Genomic DNA, 20,559 nt, shown 5'->3' with positions numbered 1-20,559 from the left:
TCATTTCCATCTGCCAACAATGCCTGTGATCCAGGAGTAGATGGTTTCTTCTCAGCATCACTACCTCGTGGTGTAGAAACATTTTGATGTTGACCACGAGGACCGGTATATTCTTTCTTCGGTTTGTCACACTCCTTAGCAAAATGCCCAAACTCTTGACAATTATTGCATTTCACTTTTAACTTGTCAAATCCCAATTTATTGTTTAAGGCCGGAAGGTCTTTTCCAGTCCTTTGCATGAATCTTTTAACTTTACGGACGATCATAGACATGTTCCATTTTAAATCCATAATTTCCAAGTCATCTGGATCAATCTGATCATAATCCTCATCAGTTAGATCACTTGTGGCTATATTGCTACTCACCAAGTTTTCATATGAAGACATGAAAGCTGTCAGAAAAGCAAAGTTTTGCTTAGCTTCCTTCATATTAACAGTTGGTGGTGATGAAGCAAATGGATTTGTTGACAAAGAATTTCCAGATCCACCATAAACACCAGGTGATCCAGAATTATTAGCAGTGTAAAAACATGCTCTTGGATCATTAAATATTTTTGATTCTTTTTCACTTGCAGCTTGGGTAAGAAAAGCAGTTATTGGAGAGATCGTTGAACTTAAAGGCATACTTCCTCCATAGAAGCATGATCTTGACTTTTCTTGGAAGATTTTTGACATTTAAGATCGTATTCTCTTGCCTCAATATTTTGCAAGAATTCCATAGCAGTCAAGTCTTCATTCAAGAAATAATCATTCTTTTTCAGAACCATTAGAAATGTTGAGTAAGAACTTGGCAGCACACTCTTAATAGTGTCAATTTTGTCAGTCTCAGAAATTTCCAGTTTCATTTTGTCCATCTCAGCAATTAAGTGATTGAACCTTGTAGTCATTTCTTCAACTGTTTCTCCCTTCTATAGATTAAAGTTTCGAAATTGAAACTTAAGCATCACTTTCTTACTCTCAGCTGTATTTTCCATACTTCTCATACGTAGATGTTGAAATAAAGAAGCACATCTCTTTATGCTACCCACTTGATGAAAGATATTTTCGGGTAATGCCATAGTAAGAGTAGAATAAGCTTTTATCTCGATCTCTAAAGCTTTCTTCTCTTCTTGTGAATCTTGAGAAACAACTTTAGGAGTATACCCAATAGTATCATCACCAATCATTGGTGCAACATATACCTCATCTAGGTAATACGAGCAGTCAGGGTGAACGGAACCCAAATGAACACGAAAACGGGGTCCCCATTTAGCAAAATCGCTAAATTTCATCAACCTTGGACATTTCTAATGTGAACCTATCTCGGTATCAAGTTGCAACATTTGTTGCATCAACATGTTTTGAGAAGCTAGTGCATACATACCAGCCATTTTTGTAAAGTTTGAAACTTTAAGGATTAAAATTAAAAGAGTTTAACAAACTGTAAACAGTATAACGAACTGTGAACAGTTGTAGGGAATTGTAAATAGTAAACAACGAATTAAACCTTAACGAAGTTGAGGTTTATCAGGTAACGAATCAGATTTGAATTAAGTAACGAATCTGATGATTAACGTATCAGATGGTCAACGAATGAGTCCAACTAACGAATTAACTAAGCGAATCACGAAGTACATGCTTAGCGCATTAGAGAGTATTCTGTAACGAACAACTAAGATAAACTTAGCGAATAAGATGACGAACCAACTACAGTTGATAGCGAATCAACCTATAGCGAATCAGGTTGTTACAACCGTTTGTAACAAACTCTGACGCCTAATGCCACGTGGCAAAGGTTGTTATAACACAAATTCCAAGGTAGACACGTGTAACACGAATCTGTTGGAAACGAAACGGATTAAGTAGCGAATTGATTGACGAATCACTAATAATAGATAACGAATTGACTAGATCAGTTAACGAATTAACGTGAATATGATAACGAATCAACGTGAATATGATAACGAATCATAATCATGTTCAGATCTTCAAATATTCAAACTCGGACTCAGCTTTCCTCTCTTCATAAAACGAATAATTCCTTTCCAAAGCTAGACCTTGAGCATCACATTGTCACCAACGTTAAACTCAATCGGTCGTCGCCGCTTATCAGCATATGACTTATGTCTGTCTTGAGAAGCTTTCATTCTCGCTTTGATCTGATCGAACCTTGAAGAGGTTTCTTGCACAACCTCTAGGCTTCCCATCTCCTTCTGGCCAATTTTTCCCCAGCATACTGGAGTTCTACAACGTCTTCCATACAACATCTCGAACGGTGGCATACCAATACTTGAATGGTAGATGTTGTTATAAGAGAACTCTGCCAGATGCAGATGATCGTCCCAACTTCCTCCAAAGTCTAAAACATAAGCACGTTGCATATCCTCAAGGGTTTGGATCGTTCTTTCAGACTGTCCATCTGTTTGAGGATGATACGCCGTACTGATGTTCAATCTTGTGCCCATGGCTTCATGGAACTTCTTCCAAAACCTCGAAGTAAAACAAGTATCTCTATCAGACACGATCGATAACGGTACTCCATGCTTAGATACAACCTCCTTAATGAACAAGCTTGCTAACTTTTCTGACGAGATAGTCTCTCGTATAGGCAGAAAGTGAGCACTCTTGGTCAAACGGTCCACAATCACCCAGATGGTATCATGATGCTTAGCTGTACGAGGTAGCTTAGTTATGAAATCTATGGTGATGTGTTCCCATTTCCACTCTGGTATTTCTGGCGGTTGCATCTTCCCATAAGGCTTCTGGTGCTCTGCTTTGACTTGCAAGCAAGTTAAGCACTTACTGACATAATCTACTACATCAGTATTCATACTCGGCCACCAATAATCTCTTTTCAAGTCTTGGTACATCTTAGTAGTTCCTGGATGAATCGAATACCTTGACTTATGAGCTTCATCTAAGATTCGACCTCTGAGATCTCCATGGCGTGGAATCCACATACGGTCAAACCTAGTCTTAACACCATGCGTGTTTTCCATCAACTCGTCTTGCTGACCGAAAATCCTTTCTTTCTTCACTAGTCCTTCATCTACAAGCACTCCTGACTGCACCTTGATGATTTCTTCAAATAGACTTGAGTTCATAATCAACTGGTATGACTTCACTGTTGCAATGACTTCCACATTCTTACGGCTTAGCGCATCAGCGACCACGTTAGCTTTACCAGGGTAGTACTTAATATCAAAGTCGTAATCCTTTATCAATTCTAACCATCTTCTCTGCCTCATGTTCAATTCCTTCTGCTCGAAGAAGTACTTTAAACTCTTATGATCTGTGTAAATGGTACACTTAGTACCATACAGATAGTGTCTCCATATCTTGAGAGCATGCACTACTGCTGCTAGCTCCAAATCATGCATCGGATAAGTACTCTCATGGACTTTCAACTGTCTAGACGCGTAAGCTATCACCTTTCCTCGTTGCATCAACACGCAACCTAACCCACGATGCGAAGCATCAGTACAAACAACTAAATCCTTGTCACCATCGGGTAAAGCAAGGATTGGAGCTTGCGTGAGTTTCTTCTTTAACTCCTGAAAAGCCTTTTCTTGAAACTTACCCCAACTGAATACTATTGACTTTCGGGTCATACCGGTCAACGGTGCGGCTATCTTGGAGAAACCTTCGAAGAATCTCCTATAGTAGCCCGCTAACCCTAAGAAGCTTCGTATATCAGTCGGGTTCTGCGGAGTCTTCCAATTGGTTATCGCCTCAACCTTAGCTGGGTCCACGGTAATCCTTTCAGGATTAATCACGTGACTTAGGAATTGCACTTCTCGCAACCAAAACGCGCACTTAGAAAACTTGGCATACAACTTCTCTTTCTTTAGAGTCTCCAATACTTCTCTCAGATGCTCAGCATGATCAGACTCGCTTTTTGAATAAAACAATATATCATCAATGAAGACGATAACTGACTTATCCTACATTGGCCGACACACCCTATTCATCATATCCATAAATGCTGCGGGAGCATTCGTTAGACCGAATGACATAACGAGGAACTCGTAGTGTCCGTACCGCGTCCGAAACACTGTTTTAGGGATGTCTGCCTCTTTCACCTTCAGTTGATGATAGCCTGATCTGAGATCTATTTGCGAGAACCAACTTGAACCTTGTAGTTGGTCAAACAGATCATCAATCCTTGGCAAAGGTATCTATTCTTTACCGTAAGCTTGTTCAACTAGCGATAGTCTATGCACATTCTCATACTCCCATCCTTCTTCTTCACGAACAACACTGACACGCCCCAAGGGGAAACACTTGGTCTTATGAAACCTTTATCGATGAGTTCTTGCAGTTGGGATATCAATTCTTTCATCTCAGACGGTGCTAGGCGGTAAGGTGCTTTCGCAACGGGCTGGGCTCCTGGTATTAGATCTATCTGAAATTCTATCTCTCGCTCCAGTGGCAACCTCGGGAGATCCTCAGGGAATACTTCTGGGTAGTCGCACACGATAGGAACATCATTCATTTCTTTTGTCTCAGCCGTAGCGTTGACAACATACGCCAGGTAGGCACCGCACCCTCGCCTTAACAAACCTTCGGCTTTCATCATTGAAATGACGTTAAACCCTGAACTTTCTTTATCACCATAAACCGTCACCACACTACTGTCCAATGACTTTAGCTTTATTATCCTACTCTTACATACTATCTGAGCTTCGTATTCAGACAACCAATCCATCCCCAACACTACATCGAACCCTCCTAAGGTCATAACATACAAAGTGATAGGGAACTCATGTTCCTCTAGCTCTATCTTACAATCCTTAACCATTTTCGTTATTTTAACCGAAGTGCCACTAGCGGTTTCTACTATAAGAGTTTCAGACACTCGGAAACTTTTCATTTTAGCTAGTTTACTAAATGTCGTAGCTACAAAACTTCTATTCGCACCCGAATCAAATAATACTGAAGCAGAAATACCGTCTACTAAAAACGTACCAGACACAACATTAGGAATCTGTCTAGCTTGTTCCTGGGTCAGCATGTAGGCTCTAGTCCTCGGCCTTGCTTGATCAGCATCTTTCTTCCCACTACCTCCAGCCTCACCATCAGTGCACTCCCTTGCCATATGGCCTGTCTTGCCACATTTGTAACATGCTGGATTTGCATTGCACTCATTGGCATAATGCCTTACCTTCCCGCACTTATAACATGCATTTGACCCCATCCTGCATTCCCCACCATGAGCCTTTCCACACTTGTTACACACATCAGAACTCTTACGGCACTTACACTCACCACCATGCATCTTTCCGCAGGTCTTACACGACCTCTTTTCCCAAACTCTTGGCTGCTTGTTCTTGGGGTTCCATAACTGAGTACCAGGTCGTTTGGCAGGAGCGACCCACTTCTTCTCTATCTTTTCTTCAATAACTGCTTCATCGGTCAAGTCCTCATAAACCGTTTCTGAGAGCCCCCCAGCAGAATCAAAAGTACCTGGTCTACCCGCCTTGACCAAGACGCGAACATTCTGCGGCAGTCCCCTAAGGTAGCATTTGATCCGCTTGGCCTCGGTGTCCACCATATCAGGCACCAACCTTGACAGACGGTTGAATTCAGTGAGGTATTCGTGGTGTGTCATCTTACCCGCCTTCAGACTCAAGAACTTCATTTCAACCTTCACTACCTCAGCATCAGCACAGAAACGTTTCATTACTAACTCTTTCAGATCGTCCCACCTCAAGGCCTTGATCTCTTCTCGACTATTCCACTGCTCAACAGACTCCCACCAGTACATCGCCTCCTCACCAAATGATTGGGTGGCATACCCCACAGCTTGATCGGGATGGCATTCGCTAATTTGGATAATTTTGTCCATGGCGGTTATCCATTGAAGAGTAGCGATTGCGTCTCCCAAGCCAGTTAGCTTTGGTGGATCACAACCTTTGAAAGACTTATAGTTGCATCCACCACGACCCCTTTTCCTATCATCGACTTTTACCGATTTAACCACGCTCGATTCTTCCCTCTCCCCTTCATCATCCTTCCTACCTTCACCTTCCGCCCTCTCGGCGGTTCCTTCTTGGCCTCCAGCAGACTTATCGGGATTCATGTTTTTCATAGCAGTTGCTACCGCCTGAGCAATGGCAGTTTGAATTGCGGGATCCAGTTGAACTCCCTCATTGTTACTCGGATTTCTACCAGCTGCACTTCCTTTGCCTTCGTTGTTTGTGGCTGCCTCTACTGACGGTTCTCGGCCAACGCGTGGTCTACCACGACGTCCCGTACGTCCTCCTTTTCCAGCAGCTTTCTTAGCTCCAGCCATTCGTATTCTATAAGGAAACACAAACGTCATCACTTAAGGAACCATTTAGTACAAGGATAGTAAGGCTAACAGGTAATAACAGTGGCCAGCTGTGATTAGCTGCTCACGTTACTCTCCGTGTCCTATACACTTCCTCTTATGAGTCTATTTGTGCTAATTCTATTCTTAAACAGTTAAACAATCAAGCAATCAAGAAGTCCTATCCCTACATATCCTTTTTTTAGCAATTAAGCTAACATTAACATACATTATTTAATCATACACTTTACCGTTACTGAGCTTGCTTAAGTGACACATGGCATTCTTGTACTGACATCTTCTTTTTTTTCTTACTTAAATCCCATTCTCCGTTCGAGTCTAAGCATGTAGGATGCTTAAATCTCTCGAACTTTGCTTTGATACCAACTTGTAAGGCCCCGTTACCGGTGCCTCACTTTAAAGTTGGATTTACTCATAAACACAGTTCATAATATCAGAGTTAATAAAAACATTCACGGAATATTAAAACATTCAAACCATCATGTTACATAACCATCCTTTCTTGTCTTTAACAGACATTCAAATGACTTAAAACATAAAACATTGTCTTTAAAATAACATAACATTTCTTGAGATGCCAGCTTCTTCAAGTTCATGCCATGTGCTTCCTCTTATGCAAACTGCCTCAATTTACTCACCCGCGTGCATACTAAAAGTCAGCTACGCAGAGTGAGTTCTAGTTAATCATACAACATACAATCTGTTCTCATACTTGCACACGTGCCCTAAGGGGTGTACATTAATCATACTTACTCTTCAAATATAACTATCCATCCTATTTAAATAGCCTTCAGCCCTATAACCTCACAGATATTATAAGGGTCTGGTCCCTAACATCACAGATATTATAAAGGGTCTGGTCCCCAACATCACAGATATTATTAGGGTCTGGTCCCTACCATCATAGATATTATTAGGGTCTGGTCCCTACTATCACATATATTATTAGGGTCTGGTCCCTTTGTTTCATGCAACTGTACCATACCTGTTCTTACATACTTTCCCTGACAATACATGCAATCTCCGAAGAGCGTTCACGTACCATCAACATATCATACATACATTATGCTTACATCATACATATTCATTCATACATCACATCTTACATCATATATATCAATCATATCTTTAACGACCACCTGACGGTACATGCAATATCCGAAGATCGTTCACGCACCGTCAGGCAATCATCATACATAAATCATACAAGGCATACACTTACCACTTAAGGTAAGTGTATTAACTATCACATCGAGTATGCACACAACCCCGAAAACATAACAAGGAAGTGGGGCTAGAAACTCACCTGAAGTCGGTTACGTTCACTGTTAATAGTTATTCCTTTCTTCAGTTGGGCACGACTAACTGTATAATAATTACATGCATCAATTAACTATCACTATTCATCTTGCGTTTCTAGTCTAATTATAACCCTCAACGAACGGGGGTCCGGGGAAGTGCCCCTAGCAGGGTCCAAGGAGAAGAGCCCCTGGCTGGGGTTAAGCTGTCCAAGGGCTTAAATAATTTGAATCATTAAATAATTTGCTACTTAAAAGTCCAAGGGCTTCTTGGTAATTAAATCATTCTTTTACTAAGTCCAGGGACCATTCTGTCATTTGTCAAACTTTTAATTCGCTACTTGGTTCTTAACGAACTGGCTTATCTTAGCGAACTGGTTCTTATAACGAATTGGACCCTTTAACGAACTGGTCCACATGACGAATCAGTTCATGCAACGAACTGAACCTTTTGATTCGTTATATCCTTTAACGAGTGTATTGAAGTTAGTTCGTTATCTTTTTCCTTAATGAACAGTCATAACGAATTGTGGCTAATTCGTTATCCTTTCCATAGCGAACTGGGACACGAACTAAGGCTAGTTCTCTAAGCTTCCCTTAGTGAATCACATGACGAATCACCTGCTAATTCGTTACACCCGCTAACGAACTAGGGTTAGGTCAGAATGTCAGGGAACATTCCCTGACATCCTTACCTCATACACCTTTTCCGGCGCCGTCGCCGGAAAAACGTGGTTTCGCCGGAAAAACGAGTTTTGACTCGTTTTTCACCATTTTTCGCCTTGTTCGATCCAGATCTGAGCTAGGGTGGTCTTTAAGCTCATATTAGGTTCGGTTTATACCCGAATCCACCCGAATCTCGTGACTTAAACGGTTTAACGGTTTAAGCTCATATAACATCATACTATCATTACCTTGGATCGGGATCAGTTTTCTCTTCTATGTTTCGGCTAGAGAGAGGATTAGAGAGAGAAAGAGAGAGCTTAAGTGTGTGTTTTGATGGTGTATGGAATATGTGTGAAATGAAGGATTAATGGGTATTAAAGGTATATATATTTATTGATCATGGGCTTAAGCCCATGGTCTTTCCTTCTTTCTTTCATAATCCAAGTCCATAACCCAATTCCATTTAGCCCAAAACTAGCCCGAATCATAATAACTCATACTTTCATTTATAAACCAAAACCCAAAAAACGGGATAAACACGAAAAACTCAGATTCAATACCTTTTTATTGATGCATCGAGAGCAGCTCCTGCTCTGATACCAATTGAGAGAACGTCATATAGACCAAGATCTAGCCTCTAATACGATACATCAACATGAAATTGATACTTTAAGTATAATACTTTATTGATAGATATAGAGTAAGTACATTATGGTGGAGATAAGTTATTGAGAGAATAACTTAAACTATGTACAAGTTCTCTACTAAATTATGAGCATGAGCTCCCTATTTATAGGCTATTTTACAATATACATTAAATACAAAGACTAAACCGCCTATAACTTATTCGATCGCTACGGACACTGAAACCGTGCACTAACAGACTCCCCCTTTTCCGTAGCTATCGAATACTTTATCCTTGAATACTTTAACTGCAAATCACCAGTCACAAACCGTGCATTAACAAGTATCATTTATTTATAAGTGCAAAATTTGCATTTCATTAAATTTATATCATGTTACATATATATTATGGTTTTAAATATGTTCCACCGTGTGTAACACGGGTACTATCCTAAATCAATATTGGAATCCAATTATTTGTTTCTTTTAAGAGATTTGGATCACTTGAAGCTTGCTAATGTTATAAAAGAAAGAGCACATTTGAATTTGGAAAATAAAGTTAGTGATAAATGTTTTTCAATATGGTAATATTTAATTCAAACATGGTTTGTATTAAATGTTTTAAATTGATGTGCAAATAAACACGGGTACTACCTTATAGTAATAAATATTTTAGTTATTGATATGCAATAAATGTCTTAGATAGAGTTCATCATTTGAATCAACATTGAGATAAAAGTTTTGTTGAATCGACATTGTAGAATTGTTTAATTGATTTGGAGACTAATTTCCTTTGTTTCCTTATTATTGTACTAATGATATAAGTTATAAAATATTTTAACTTTTCATTTATCTTTGTATGTTTTTGTATTTGATTCAAATAAGTTATGATGTCTTATAATTCATGTAAAAGTATCATTTATTTATAAGTACAACATTTGCATTTTATTAAATTTATATGATGTTACATATATATTATGTTTTTAAATATGTTACACCGTGTGTAACACGGGTACTATCCTAAATAAATATTGAAATCCAAATATCTGTTTCTTTTAAGAGATTTGGATCACTTGAAGCTTGCTAATGTTATAAAAGAAAGGGCACATTTGGATTTGGAAAATGAAGTTAGTGAGAATGTAAAATGGTTGTTAGAGTGTGAGAACTATGAGTCAAATTTTGATGATCTACCAAACTCTTTGGAATCTGAAGATAAAATTTAAGGTAACACCAATAACTTAGTTTTGTAGTTGATTACTCTAAATTTTTACTTCCATTGTTTACTTGTGTTTTCTATTTAAGTTATTAGTTAGTTCATAACTAGAAACTTCCAAAAACATAGAATAAACTTCTATAATCGTTTATTATATTTGTCAAGTTGTGAAGATAATTTTTTTTGGTGAAATTTTGAAGAAGTTGATGGTTGGTAAATTTGGCTCCGACATGTTTATATCTTCTTTTGGTCTCTCCTTTTTATGTGTATATTTAGTTTGTCTTAGTATTAAGCTTGTATTAAGACAATATGAATGATCAATAGGTTGGTTACTAAGTTATATTTATTATGTGTGTTTATTTAATATCACAGTGAAAAAATATTTTGATTTTGATGACCAGTTTGTTGCAATTTTTTTTTTAAAAAGCATATGAATTTCTAAAATTGTGGTTATAAAGTTATGTTATATTTTATGATTTTCTAAATGTTTTATTGTGAAATTTTATGATTGTCTATATTTATAAGGTAATTATTACATTCATACACTTTGTTTTTAGTTTTACAGATTCTTCTAGATATTAATGTTAACATAAACTCATTATGAAATACACTAACATTTTAGTTTAATACTTGATTAATCAGGTTGCATGGTTTGTTTTGTTTTTCTAGTTCTAAAGCAAAATGCTTTTGTGTTTGGACGGAAATATTTTAAGTTCATACTGGAATAATATGATTTAAATATTTTCGTAACTTCGCTAATATAGACAAGTTTGTGTAACTATTAACTTTTTATTTGACAATGTTACTCTCTAATATTTTGTTTAGGTCATCCTAATTTAATATATGGTTGTCTATTTATAAAATTTAATGGTTGTCTATATTGATTTTTTTATTTATCTATTTTCAACCCGTGTGTAACACGGGCACTATCCTAATATTAAATACATACTATTGCATATATGTAAATACAACATTATGCACATATGCAATACACACTATTACATATACGCAGTACAACGATTTTTTTTTTGCATATAATACAACACTATTGCACATATACAATACACACTATTGTATATATGCAATACAATATTATTGCACATATGCAATACAACATTATTGTGCATATGCAATTCACACTATTGCACATATGTTATACAACACTATTGCATATGTACACTACATCGGTTTTTTTAAAAATTTTTTTTTGCGGATGAAGAGTAACAACATATAAGAATGATGAAAGATTTTTTTTGAAAATATTTAAAAAAAAATAAAATAAAAATACTTCTTTATAAGAATGAGTTTCTCTTGATCCTGCCCCCCCACCCCCACACACACTGTAACATTCCGAAATTTCCAGGAATAATATTTTAAATATTATTTATCTATGATGGAAAAGTTTACTTGATTTAGTAGAGAATTAATAAAATAATAGAGATGGAAGGCTAAGTAGGCTAATTTAATGGTAATTAATATGGACCAAAAAGGAAAGATGGACCTTAGGTCCTTGGGCTTAAGGGAGTATAAATACCCCTTAAACCCTAATCCTTTTCATTTTTATCAACCTCTACACCATAGCCTACACCATTAAAAAACATACACAAACACCATCCTATAAGCCGAGCCAAGATCCGAAGGTGAAATCCGAGCTTGTTGGTGCTGGAACGTCGTGACGAACCAAACCAACATCAAGACTAGACCATTTTCGTAGAATCGACTCGCTTAAGGTACGTTTAAAATGAGAAATTGTTCAAATGGGTTCGAATTTGTTTGGGAAATCTTAGATATGTATGAGAATTATAAAAAACGAATGTATAAATCGCACCATGTAAATCGTAATAATTGGAAGACTGATGGATTGGGGTTTGTTAGCGCTGGGAATACGAGTTCAATGAGACCAAAATCATGTTGTTTCATCATGATTTGAAGGGTTAATTGCTGATATGTCAAGCGTTGACTGTTCTTGTTCTTGGAAATTTTGACTTTGACCCTGAGTCGAAGTCTGGATAAGAACATACGCTGATTCGCTATGACAAACAAGTCAGGTGATTCGTTACTCACCAATTCGTTATGTTAAGATAACGAATCAGGTGATTCGTTACTCACCAATTCATTATGTTAAGATAACGAATCAGGAGATTCGTTACTCACCAATTCGTTATGTTAAGATAATGAATCAGGAGATTCGTTGCTCACCAATTCGTTAGATTAAGATAACGAATCAGATGATTCGTTTCTCACCATTCGCGATGTTGAAATAATGAACCAGGGCAACAGATCAGCTAACGAATCAGATCGTGAAAGTTGACGAATCAGCTAACGAATCAGGCCTAATTCGTTATAGCGAATGAGTTGGCGAGTTAAATAATAGTTTAAAATCTAATAGAAAATGTGTTAAGACAGTTAATAGAAATAAAATTTTTAACCCCAGCCAGGGGCTTTGCCTCTTGGACCCCGCTAGGGGCTGCCACCCCTAGAACCACATTGCCAATGGCGCTGCCCCCGGACCCCCGTTCATTGAGGGTAATAATTAAACTAGAAAAACGATATGGGTAGTGATAGTTAAATTGATACGTGTAATTGTTATACAGTTAGTCGTGCATAGCTAAAGAAAGGAATAACCATAAACGGTGAATGTAACCGAGTTCAGGTGAGTTTATAGCCCCATTTCCTTGTTATGTTTTCATGTGTCACACCCCGACCAAAGGCAGCGGAACATGCCGGGGTGCAACGTGATTTGACAAATACACAAGACGCTATTAAAGCGACAATATTTAATCAACTCATTTTATTTCATCGAATCAATAAACAACACATCTTGTTCATACAAAACAAATCAAATACAAGTAAACAAACATATATTGTTCATTTTGCTAATACCGTAATAGTCTTGATAACGTTTTTCGTCAAGTTCTCGAGTCAACAAAAGTCCAACATGTAACATTGCATAAAATAAAGTTTGTCAACACAAAGGTTGGTGAGCAATTTCATAGTTTGAAAAAATATGCATATAATAAGAAAATGTCCACAATCTTGTATATGAAACAATAAATAAAAGCAATAAGCTGGATAAAATGAGGTCACTAATAAGAATACATTAGCGGCACCGTCTATAAGAGAATACCAAATAGATTCGAATTTCATGAGGTCGTTAATATGAATACATTAACGGCACCGTGCTATAAGAGAATACCAGATAGTTCACGGATTTATGAATCAACCAACCAAAAGCGGTAAACACATAAGCATATACACATGTAACATAGAACACCAAATCGAGCATTTATTTAAGTTAAATATACAATAACGTTTGTGGTTTAAGACTCAAGTATAAAACATTTAGTTTGAATAAGATGCAATATCACCCCCAAAACGAAAGATAGAAACGGGGTATGAAAAGTACTCACATTCAAGTAACAAACTTGATTCGGTAGAAATGACGAGTAACCGGAAGGATGAGGTTTAACGAGAAAAGTCTAGATGAAAAGAAGTCTTGTATTAGAAAGGTTATATAGGAAGTCTTTAAATAAAATAAATGATAAGAAATGCAAACAATTTGAAGTTTAAGGTTTAAAATATAAATATTTAAGAAAAACATAATAATAGTCTTTAAAAATAAAAGTTTGCTCGAAACCGGGTTAAAGTATCTAGCCTTAATATTTACTCAACCTATGTTAAGTAATAAGGCGGGTAAAATGCTAGAATGGGTTTTAACGAGTGTTTCAGGTTGTTTGTTCGGGTCTTGATAATTGGTCAAACCCAAATTCAACTTTCCAAAATAATAGATGTTATGAGATAACTCAATAAAATTTAATAAGACTTAACCAAGTATGTAGTTTTATTGTTTTAGAACTAACAACGTTCGTTAAGCGAGTGTTCGGTTTTGTCGGTCCAAATCTTGTTATGAGATCAAGTTGGATCCAGCATTTCCAAGTACTTAAGAAGATAATTAAAATCATTTTATAAAGTATTTTTACAGATTTATACAAGTCTTTATAACTAAAAACACTTGTGTGTCATAAGTGAGTGAAAATCGGTTTAGTTCGGTTTGGTTCGGTTTCCATCTCACAATAAGTTCATAGATGGTTTCCACATGACCATATATCAAAGAACTTGTATAATAATTTATTAATGAAGAAACTTAAGTTTTACAACAAAAAAGTTAACAATAAAGTCTTTAAAAGAAAGTTCGGTTTGGTTCGATTTCCATCTCACAATAAGTTCATAGATGGTTTCCACATGCCCAATATCTAAGAACTTGTATAATAATGATTTTTGAAACTTAAATTTAACATAAAGCATGTTTAAACAATTATTTAACAAAAACTAGTAAACAAAGTTCGGTTTACGGTATAGAGCTATTTACGGTTAAACCGAGGCTCGACTCTTAGAACCCTTAACCATGGAACTTGTAAATATGACAAACAAACTAAAATGAGCAGAAGTTAGTAAGCAATAATAAAGTTAAATGGTTAAATGCGGAAAATATATAACAATGACCACGAAAGTCCTCCACGTAGTCTTGCCTTACGAGGCCTGAAACTTAACCAACCGGGGCCGGATAAGTAACTACTAAAGGTAACAAGGGGTGTATATTATATATATATGTTGTGCCATATGCTTCAAGTATTGATTTGGACCAAGATATACAAATAAAAATGAAGAACTAACTTAGTTTAACTTTGGAAGTCAAACTTGACATAATCATAAAAAAAAACCTTGAATGATTCTTGGATTTAAGTGAGAAAAGAGTTTATGAGCAGGGATTTACGTGGGAAAGGGTTGGGTATTTATAGGAGGTGAGTAAAGAGGTTAAATAAGAGGTTTAATGGTTAAAATTCAGATTCGTTGGACAATAGAACAAACAAGGGAACACAAAAAGCAATCTGCAGGTCTAAGACCATTCTACGCGACCAGCCTAGCCTCCCTGGTCGTGCGGCGCTGTAACATCCCGAAATTTCGAAAGTAATATTAATTATATTAGTTAATATGGATGTCAGAGAATGTTTCTCCCTGGCCGGAGAATATGTGTACGAGATAAGATAATGTCAGAGAATGTTTCCGACATTCTCTTAGCTAACCCTAATTCGTTAACGGGGAGTTAACGAACTAGGGGTGATTCGCCAAGTAGTTCGTTAAAGGAAACCTAAGGAACTAGACTCAGTTCGTGTTCAAGTTCGCTAAGCATGAGATAACGAACTAGCTCCCGATTCGCGTTGATCATTCGTTAAAATATACAATGAATTAGAAGATCCAATTCGCTTCATGGCCTGGTTCGCTAAATGAACTGATTCATCAAGGGTCCAGTTCGTTATAAGGTCCAAATCGTTATAAGGACCCGTTCGTTACAGGGACCAATTAGTTATGGAACCCAATTCGTTATAAATAAGTAACGAACTAGAAGTTTAACATAATGACAGAATGGTCCCTAGACTTAGAAAGGAATGAGATAACTACATAATAGCCCTTGGACTTTGATAAATTATGAAGGATGCCTTTAAAGGATAACGAGTAACGATTAACTAACCGGGTAAAGATTCAATGAAGTAAAACCGGCTTAGACGCGTAAGACTAATTAAGAAGCAATGAGAATGACTAGAGCGGTATTTAATATTGCATTCGTTAAACAGTTAGTCACGCACAGCTCAAGAAGGAATAACAATTGCGGAAGAAGTAACCGAGTTCAGGTGAGTTTCTAGCCCCATTTCCTTGTTATGATTTAGGGGCTGTGTGCATATTCGATGTGAAGTGTGAATACACTTACCTTAAGTGACACTTACCTTAAGTGGTAAGTGTATGCTATAGATGATGTACGAGGTTGCTGTTTTTTATTCCTTGTCGGTGCGTGAACGATCTTCGGATATTGCACGTACCGCCAAGGGTAGTGGTTGCGTAGTGGTTATTAGTGTGTACGCTTGCTATAATGTGACTTTCTTATTATGTAAATAATGTACTGATAAGAAGTGGGTTATAGACAAGTAGAGGTTGAGTGAGAAAGAAGTAGATAGGGGTCTAGTAAAAGTGTTAAAGTGGCAAAGTGGCATAACGTTATTCGTTATTAAAGTGGCAAAGTGGCATAACGTTATTTGTTATCAAAGTGGCAAAGTGGCATAACGTTATTCGTTATTAAAGTGGCAAAGTGGCATAACGTTATTCATTATTAAAATGGCTAAGCTGTAGGGGTAAATAAGAGGTTAAGTAAGATGAGTAGGTCAGATAGTGGGCTATGTGTCTTCGGATACGTATATAATTCATGTAGTGGTTGTATGATGAGTTGCTTGATTAACTAGAAATCACTCAGCATAGCTGACTTTTAGTATGCACGCAAGTGATCAGACTGAAAAGCTAGCATGGGGATGACACATGGCATGGATTGAACGGCTGGCATTTGAAGATGGAAGAAATGATGTTTTAAAAATAATGTCTTTGTGATATGGTATCAAAGAAAAGATTTAATGTTTTGTAGCGAATGCTTTATGTTAACGTTGTCGCGAAAGTTTAATTAACTCTGATTGTGACAACTGTGTTTATGAGTAAATCTGACGCTAAAGTAGGGCTACCAGGAACGAGGCCTTACAAGTTGGTATCAGAGCAAAGTTCGAAAGATTTAAGCATCCTACATGCTTAGACTCGAACAGAGAATGAGATTTTAGTAAGAAAAGAAAGAAGATGCAAGTTCAAGATTGCCATGTGTCACTCAAGAAAGCTCAGTAACGGTAAAGTATGTTAAATAATGTATAAAGATGTTCGCTTAATTGTGAAAGGAGGGATATATGCAGGTTAGGGATAGGATTTCTTGATTGTTTGATTGATTAACTGTTTAAAAGTAGAAACTAGCACAAGTGAAATCACGAAGGGAAGTATGTAGAACCGGAGGAGTAATGCAAATAGTTAATTACACTTGATCAATGTCATTAGCTACTTACTTACGAATCACGTGCTAAATAATTCCTTGAGTGATGACGTTTGTGTTTTCCCTTTAAGAATATGATGGCTGGAGCAAGAGAGATTGCCGGAACGGGAGGGCGTACGGGGCGTCGTGGTAGGCCACGGGTGGTCCGAGAACCCTCTATTGAATCAGCTGCTAACGCCGGGGGAGAAGGAAGTGCTGATGGGAGAAATCCGAGCAACAACAAAGGACATCAACTTGACCATGCTGTTCAAGATGCCATTGCCCAAGCCGTGGCAACTGCCATGAAGGATTGGAATCCTGAGAAGTCTGCTAGAAGCCATGAAAGAACTGCTGAGAGATCAGGAGAGAATGGTAAGAAAGATGATGAGGGAGAGAAGGGTGACTTGAACGAAGGCCAATCTGCGAAGGTTGATGACAGGAAGAGGGGCCGAGGTGGGTGCAACTATAAGTCCTTCAAAGGGTGTGACCCGCTAAAGCTGACTGGTCTAGGAGACGTAATCGCTACTCTCCAATGGATAACTACAATGGACAAGATTATCCGAATTAACGAGTGCCGTCCCAACCAAACAATGGCTTATGCCACTCAGTCATTTGAAGATGAGGCTACGTACTGGTGGGAAACTGTGGAACAAAGGAAGACTCGAGAAGAGATTAAGGCAATGAGATGGAGTGACCTGAAGGAGTTAGTGTTGAAAAGGTTCTGTGTTGATGCCGAGGTTGAGAGGGCCGAGATGAAGTTTCTGAATCTGAAGGCGGGAAAGATGACACACCGTGAGTACACCACTGAATTCAACCGCATGTCTAGGCTGGTGCCTAACATGGTGAACACTGAGGCGAAACCGATCAAGTGCTACATCAGGGGACTTCCCCAGAAGGTCCGCATGTTAGTCAGGGCCAACAAACTTGCTACTTTTGAGTCTGCAATTGAGTTAGCAGAGATGGTTTATGATGATCTGGCGGCGGATAATGTGGAAGTGGAAGATAAGGAAGATAAGGAAGGAAAGAAAGGAACCAAACGGCCTGCAGATGTCACGGAGTATGCGGAGAAGAGGACATAGAAAGACAAGGAAACATGCAAGGTGTGCGGGAAGATGCACTTGGGAGAATGCAAGGCTGGTCCAAACCAGTGCTACCGATGCTAGAAGAAGGGGCACATCTCTTGTGAATGCATAGAGGACCAGAAATGTTACAAGTGTGGTAAGTCAGGACACATAGCTAGAGATTGTGAGAAGCCATGGCAGTGGAGGGGAGAAGGGGAGATGCGTATAAGGATGGCTTATCAGCCACTGAAAAGGTTGCAGAAGAATAAGTGGCTCGTCACAGTTGTTTTATGTTAGTAATGTTAAGTGGTGTTTTATGTTACAAGTTGAATCTATATTTGTCTAGTAAGCTTGAATAATTTCCTTTTTATGTTTTATGAACTACTTGTGACTTCTTGTGATTTTGTATGAATGACTTGTGAATTATCTTGAATGCATGTTGGATATGTTAAGTAGTTATGTGATAATAAAGCGTCGCCTTAGGAGTCAGCGTTATTATATAAAACAAGGTTCCTTGGGAGGACGAGACGGGACTTGGTACATCGAGGCCTTCATGGACAAGCTAACTTAATAGCTAAAACACATGATCATGCCATGTGACCATCATACACCCCCATATCGCAATCTTGTGACAATGTAAATACAAGAAATAAATTACACAATTAGAACCATCACACTGCGAAGACCACCACCCAAAGAGGGCAATTGCCCCTTTTATCCTTTGGATGTAATGATGCCTATAAAAGAGTGCTGAGTTGAGCAGACATGAATTCGAACTAAGCTCAAAATTAAACGAGGCAGTTTAGATAAGCTTGAGCTCGAAGCTAAACGAGCCTAAGAGTAAAGAATTTGATAGGTTTATTTTCTAAATCAATGAAAAATACCTGGAAAATGTAGAAATACAAATACCAAACTATAAATAAGGAAAACATCACAAATTAGTATCTTTTCTATATTCCCCTGCAAGTTGGAGCATGGATATCACAAATGCGCAACTTGCCGAGTAAAAACTGCAACTGTCTACTACTAGGGATTTCGTGAACACGTCATCAATGTTTTCCTTAGTACCAATATGTAACGACTCAATATCCTTCGACTCCACACGTAATCTGAAAAGGTAGCAATCCATTTCAACATGCTTCGTGCGTTCATGAAAAATTGGATTATTTTCTATGTGTTTAACAACAAGATTATCACTGAGTAATTCTGTCGGGCCAATTTGGAGACATCCAAATGTTTTAAAAGCCATCGAACCAAAAAAACTTCACAAACTGTCGATGCCATAGCCCGATATTCAGATTCATTGGAAGACACGGACACAACGAATTGCCTTTTCGATTTCCAAGAAATAGGATCCCCTCCCAGAAGCAAAATATAACCAGTTCGTGAACGTCTTGTATCTTGACACCCAAGCCAATCTGAATCGGTATAACCAATGAGATTCACCCCACCACCTTTTGGAGGTAAAATACCTTGACCAGGAGTGGACTTCAAGTATCTGAGAACTCTTATAGCTACTTTCAAATGATTTTGTTGAGGATCAGCAATGAAATGACTAAAAATATTGACAGAATAAGTAATATCGGGTCTAGTGGCTTGTAAATAAAGAAGTCGACTCACTAATCCTCTATACTTTCCGGCATCCACACGCACTTCTTTGTTATCCCTACCAAGTTTGGTGTCCTGTTCCATAGGGAAAACACTTGGTTTACAACCCAACATACCACTATCATCCAAGATGTCCATAACATACTTTCTTTAACTAAGGACAATGCCATCTTTTGTCCGTGCTACTTCAATTCCTAATATTTCAGAATACCAAGGTCTTTAAATGTCACCCCCAAACCTAATGGCGGAACATGCAGGGGCATGACACAATTTGTATCATAGCTCAAACACACTAATATAAATATAAAGTGTCAATATTTAATTTATTTATCCAAATCATCGTACACGAGAGTTTCACAACAAAATAACTTAAAATAATTACATCATCCAATGTCTAACTAGGTCTTACATCTTCAATCATCCCAAATAGCTATAACATTTGTTGTTTTTCAAACCCGAAAACAAGACCAGTTTTAAATTTTTAATTTTCATGAAAGTTTATTATTATTATTATTATTATTTTTATGATGTTTATCATTGATTTACCAGATGATCCTTAATGGTCACACCTTAACAAGTTCTTACATTCTTGAAGTTTTTGTTTATTTTATTTATTTTAATTCAAGAACCATTCACTAGTGCAGAAAAAGACCATTTTAAAACGGTTATATAGTGTTTTTGAAATGGTCTGGAAACCTATACATAAGTTGCGTTGCTAATGATGGGATATGATAGTTAAAACAGTTCAACAACCAATGTGTTTTTGGTGTGCGTGTAATGGTATAGAAAAATGTCTTAAGTTTTTCAAAGGTTTGTTCACACAACGTCTATTTTAAATTTATTTAAAGTGATTATTACATTAACTTAACAACATACAAATAG

General features: G+C 37.5%; 1 pseudogene; it reads right to left on the bottom strand.

The window, feature by feature from the left end:
- Positions 1–19,239: 19,239 nt before the first annotated feature.
- LOC143565544 (secreted RxLR effector protein 161 pseudogene) lies at positions 19,240–19,815 on the bottom strand (annotated as a pseudogene).
- Between the last annotated feature and the right edge of the window lie 744 nt (positions 19,816–20,559).

Source organism: Bidens hawaiensis, unplaced genomic scaffold (genome assembly GCF_021521415.1).
Source record: "Bidens hawaiensis isolate Kalapana, Puna unplaced genomic scaffold, B.hawaiensis_p1.1 tig00022407_1, whole genome shotgun sequence".
Taxonomy (NCBI): Eukaryota; Viridiplantae; Streptophyta; class Magnoliopsida; order Asterales; family Asteraceae; genus Bidens; species Bidens hawaiensis.
Note: the sequence above shows the minus strand (reverse complement) of the source record. Positions and strands in the feature narration are given on the sequence as shown.